The following is a 6242-nucleotide window of genomic DNA, read 5'->3' as shown; positions in this document are numbered from 1 at the left end:
GCTACAATTCCAAAAGTCAGTTTATGAGCACAAAGCATCACAATCATTGTTAGGTTTCCACAATTCTCCCCCATTTCCTCCTCTCCCATCCCTACCCTCATGCAACTTCTTCATTTTCTTTTTCATTCCTACAAAGTCCTCAAATCCAAAAGCTCATGTTACTCACTACAAAGGGGTTCATTCATTTCTAAAATACTTTTAAAATATGAATTAAGAACACACCTCATTGTAGGTCACAACAAATTTTCCAGATGCAGACTACCTTACAAAAATAACTTGCTAGTTGGGTTCTAGTGGCTCATGTTGTAATCCTTAGCTACTCAGCAGCTAAGATCTAAAGACGATGGTTCCCGACCAGCCCAGGAAAATAATCTGAGAGATCATTTTCTCCCAATTAACCAGTAAAATCAAGAATTGACCTGAGGCTCAAAGGTAGAGTGCCAGCCTTGAGCAAAAAAGCCATCAGATAACATTAGGCTCCAAGTTCCAGCCCCAATATTGGAATGCACACTTGAGTTCAAACCCTGGTACTAACATACACACACACACACACACACACACACACACACACACACACACTAATTCTAAATGAGAACAAAAAGATGTCCTTGAGTTTCATTTAGTGAGAACTAAATTATTGTAAGATATTGGTGCCTATAGCTAGTCAGAGGCTGAGATCTGTGGGTCATGTTCAAAGCTGGCCTAGGCAGACAAATCTGAAAGATTCTTATCTCCAATAAACCAGCAAAACCCCAGAAATGCAGGTCTGGTTCAAAAAGCCAAATAACAGTGCAAGAGCATGAGTTCAAATCCCAGTAACAACTCATGCACACATATAACACACTAATCAGACAACGTAAATTATCTTAAGGTGAAGTGGCACAGTCATATTCATCGTATAGGCCCTCTGTCTTATGGTGTAATACAATAGATGACTAGTTCCTTAAAAGAACTGTTGTTTGTTTGATCAGTTTTGGGGGCTTTGTTTTGGTGCCAGTCCTGAGGCTTGAGTTCTGATTTTGGGCACTACATGTGAGCTTTGTGTTCAAGGCTAGCCCTCTAGCATTTGAACCATAGCTCCATTCTCAGCTTATATGATGCCTAAATGGAGATAGGAGTCTAACAGATTTTCCTACCCAGGCTGGCTTTGAACTACGATCTTCAGATCTCTGACTCCTGAGTAGCTAAGATTACTGGTAGAATCCACTGATGCCTGGCTGATCTGTTTTTGCATAATTTAAAGGCAATCAGAAATTTTTAAATAACTGAGCAAGTTACACTTTTGCCAGGTCAAGACTTTTTAGATATGTAGAAATAGAGTTCATAAAACTTTCTAAAAGTTTATTCAAAATAAAAATGAGAATCATTAGTCTGATTAGTTGATGAAACAATGCTAAAACGGAATGATGAACTAAATCTCTATTAATTGAGAAGCAAGAGCTGAGAGTGTAACCCAGGAGTTGGAATAGACTGCCTGTGTCCAATCCTAAGCACCCAAAACACTAAGGGAAGCAAAACAGCAACACCTTGGAAACAGTCACTATGGCTATTGATAGTCATATTCCTATTACTCTGTAGCAGGATATCTTTAAGAAAAATTAGTAAGTGTTCATCTCTAAAACTTCTTGTATAAGCAGGTTTTCTGGGCCTGGGCACTCTGAGCTCTTTAGCTCAAGACTGGTGCTCTACCCCTTGAGCCACAGTACCACTTCTGGTTTTCTGGTGGTTCATTGGAGATGAGTCTCATGGGCTTCTGGGCCCAGCTGGCTTTGAACCACAATCCTCAGATCTCAGCTTCCTGAGAAGCTACGATTACAAGCATGAGTTATCGGTGTCCAGATAGCAGGGTTAATTTAATTTCCCCAAGACCTCTCAGAGTGTCATAACGAGATGTCATTTGGTCAATATTTAGAAGAAAACAAAGACCCAAGAAAGAAGGATAGGATGGGGAGCTAGGAGAAGGGGTACAGAGTGAATATTTGCCTTTTGAGCCAAATGCCAACATTAGAATGATGCTTGAATCTAGTTTAAAGTTTGTCTTAGAAGGCAAAGCCAGTAGGCCATTAAATGATCGAATTTTTGTGACAGAATTGATGGTCTGGTGAGTCTTTAAAATACTCTTTTCCACAATAAAAGTAGCTCTCGGCTTTTCTGTTCTTGTGTACAACAGTGACTGAGCAGAGCTCTGAAGTTCTAAGTAAGAATACTTTTTGCAAATAATTTTGACTTTTGGCATTTACATTTTCTTCTGATAGCAGGTACTCTTATTTGTACTGTTATAAAAGAACGAACTTTTTAATGGCATTCTATCTGTCTTCCTTACACTGTCAATTTCTGGTTTTTCTGCAACTGATTTGATTACATGCATATTTGTAATATAGGTGGATCAGTTCATAGAATTTGTGTGTCTTTACCTTGATTGGGACAAATATGATTTCTTTTGTCATTGTTTTTAGTTTATAACAATTCTGGTACTTGAATTCAGTGTCGAAGCACTGTCCCTCAGCTCCACTTTTGAAATTTTGGTGGCAATTGGTGATAATATTCTCACAGATTTTCCTGTTCAGTTTGGCTAAGAACTTTGACACTCAGAACTCAGCCACGTGAGTAGATACAATTACACAAGTTTGATTCAACTATCATTATGATTCATTTTCCTTCTCATATTATCTTCAAATAAATGTTTCCCAGATATTGTTTTTAATTTTTCCTTTGAACTCGACCCTGTGTCTCTGTCCTGACAAAAATGACTATTCTGGCTGTAATACACTAAACATCAAGAAAGTAATATAAAATACAATATAAGAAAGACAAGGAAATATCCCTAACATAGAGCTGGGTACTAGAACTGCTGGCACCTGAGTTTGTGCTTCCAAATTATGGTTCAGGTATATCAAAACCAAAATAGTTTTTAAGTAAAATGCTTTAGTGTGTACTGGCACATTCAATATATAAGAAAAATGTAGTTATATAAGTAAATATATAAATTAAGAATTACTAGATTTATTTTCCACTTTAATTCTCTTAAAGAGTAATTACTAGCAATCAATATAAACTAAGTATAGAATAGGTAACAAAGATATTGCAAATCTGTGATTGTGCAACATCAAAGTTTGTTTCTCTCTCATAAAGTATTTCAGAAACAGCCAGGTGTCCACAGCTGGTACTTGTCTCTGTTCCTGTCCTCACACGGCTAATTGTGGTGTAACTTCCAAATGTGTGTTTTTTATGTTAATAAAAAAATAGAGGCAGGGAGTTTGGCCTAGTGGTAGAGTGCTTGCCTAGCATGCATGAAGACCCAGGTTCGATTCCTCGGTACCACATACATAGAAAAAAGCCAGAAGTGGTGCTGAGGCTCAAGTGCTAGAGCTCTAGCCTTGAGAAAATCCAAGGACAGTGCTCAGGCCCTGAGCTCAAGCCTAGGACTGGCAAAAAAAAATAATAACAACAACAACAAAAATAGGGAACTTGGGGTGTGAAGCTCACAGCTTTAGAGCAAGACCTGTAAGTCACTTGCATACTTTTAAAACTCAAAATAGTGTTTATCATGTTTAGAGTTTGAGAAGATTGTTTTTTTGGTGAGTCATGGGGCTTGAACTAGGCCTGGGTGCTATCCTTGTGCTGGTTAGCTCAAGGCTACCACCCTACCCCCTGGGCCTGGGCGCTGTCCTTGAGCTCTGCAGCTCAAGACTACCACCCTACCCTTGAGCCAAGCCCCACTTCCCGTTTTCTAGACGTTAATTGGAGATAAGAGTCTCAGGTCCTTTTGTGCCCGGGCTGGCTTTGAACCTTGATCTTTAAATCCTAGCCTTCTGATTAGCTAGGATTACAGGCGTGAGCTACTGCACATGGCTTTGCCAAGATTTTCTTTTTGGAGGGGGGAGGTCAGTCATGGGGCTTGAACTCTGGACTTGGGGGCTGTCCCTGTGCTCTTCAGCTCAAGGCTAGTACTATACTACTTTGAGCCACAAGGCCACTTCCAAGTTTGACACAAGATTTTACACATGGGAGGAAGAATCACAATTGCATAGAATGTATGTGTGTGTGGGGGAGCCATTATTATTTGCAGAGAATGTTGGGAAATGTAGTTCGTAATTTGTCTGGCATGGACCCAGTGAAACCTCAGTTTCCACAAAAGGAGAATACATGGTCTAAAACATTGCACATACTATAATATCTACATACCAGACGTAATTGCTATATAGGCATAAAAAATTGAACAATAAGATTAGCAAAACTCCTTGATTAATCAGTTAAAGTAATGCCTTAAGAGGAAAGTTTTTTAAAACCTTGGAAAAACTAAAACAAAAGAATCCAGTATCTGATTATATATAGTGATTATTTACAAACATTTTTCTTATCTTTTCCTAAATTTAATCCTGGTAAATTTAATTTCTTATGAGTAGATTATTGTTTATCTGTCAATGTGGAGAAAAATGGGCAGGAGTAAAATACTAAAAACATTTTTAAATAGTAATTCCCATGTTTTCTCCTTTTAAGGTAACAAAAAATCAAAATAATTTAATTCCAGTCCTCTAAAAATGTTCATGCATGTTAATTGTACAATTCCATTCTGAAAATATTTTGATGGGATTGAAATATAGCAAAGCACATGTTTTTCTTATTTTAGTATTTAGTCAAGTTAAGTGTCACTAGTTATACTTAAAATCTCTAAGGAAATTTTTCCTAATAGTATTGTCAAACTCAATAGCACAGAAAATACTTTGTCTAGATTGAATGTAAATGTACATGAACTAAAAATAGTCTGGGGGGAAAAAAAACACTTAAAAATCTGTAGATAGTGGGGCCGGGAGTTTGGCCTAGTGGTTAAAGTGCTTGCCTAGCATGCACGAAGACCCGGGTTCGATTCCTTGGTACCACATACATAGGAAAAAGCCAGAAGCAGTGCTGAGGCTCAACTGGTAGAGCTCTAGCCTTGAGAAAGTCCAAGGACAGTGCTCAAGCCCTGAGCTCAAGCCCAGGACTGGAAAAAAAACAAAACAAAAACAAAAACAAAAAATCTGTAGATAGTATACAGCCTTGGGACTAAACTTCAAAACTCACACTCTATCATAAAGTGACCTCTGTTAGCCTAAGAGAAGAAAGAGGTGGACTATCAGATGACAGGACACTGTCAGTTTTATGATTCAGTATACCGAGTGCTCCCTTTTCATCTCATTCCTGGCTGTGTGAACTCTTCAAAGTATAAAACTAGTTCTGTCTTTCAGTTAAACCCACATGGAAATGGAAACACATGGAAATGGAAACCAAGGCCAAAGCTGAATGGCTGGTCCTTCATGTGACTTTCTATCTTGAATACCCAATTCCCACCTGGTAGTTCTCATAGAAATGGCAGAATAATATTTTTGACCTAATCTCAGCAAATCCTGTTCTATGAAGCAAGTAAATGCACTCCCTCATGGGACTCTCGAAAACTGACTTAATTTGACAAAGAAATACTATCTTTCTCTTTTTTTTTTTTCTGCTGTAGGCCAGTGTCAAACTTGAGAAATGGTACTCCATACTTATATCAGCCTCTGGCTCAAAGCTATAGAACTGGAAAGAAGAACAGCAAAAACTCAAGCTGGATATGGGGGGCACACACCACCAATCCTAGCTGTTCAGGAAGCTGAGATCCGAGGATCACAGTTTAAAGCCTGTCCTGGCAAAGAAAGTTTCTTTAATCTCCAATTAACTACTAAAAAGCTAGAAATGGAGCTAATGCTCAAAGCTGCAGAGCAATAACCTTGAGCACAAAAGCTCAGAGACAGTACCCAGGCCCTGAGTTCAAGCCCTAGAAGGGCACAAAGAAAGTTAAGCTCATACTGTTGTCAATGCGATCAAAACTTTAATTTAGAAAATATGCAAGTCTGAAATCAGTCTGTCATATCACACAGAGCAATATGTCAATACTTTGTGATAATAATCTTAGTTACAAAAGAACAAAAGCAGAAATGACAGACATATTTGATGTCTAAATTATTGTTTTCTTTTCCTTTTATTTGTTGCTGCTAATTTAATGCCCAAGTATTATTTATGTTTCAATTAAAAATGGAAAAGATAAATGTTTGGAATAACTCCATTTTCCCAAGTTTGCAAAGAGCTCCAGTTTGTGTTAATTTATAATGTCTTCTCCCTGAGCTTATGGAAGACTATTTGTCTAGCCAATCTTCCTTTCAGCTGTCTGGAATATGAGAATATAATTGTCTTTTATATCAAATAAATCTTCCTTCTTTTTACAA

Source organism: Megascapheus bottae, chromosome 23 (genome assembly GCF_031878675.1).
Source record: "Megascapheus bottae isolate mThoBot1 chromosome 23, mThoBot2.hap1, whole genome shotgun sequence".
NCBI lineage: Eukaryota > Metazoa > Chordata > Mammalia > Rodentia > Geomyidae > Megascapheus > Megascapheus bottae.
Note: the sequence above shows the minus strand (reverse complement) of the source record.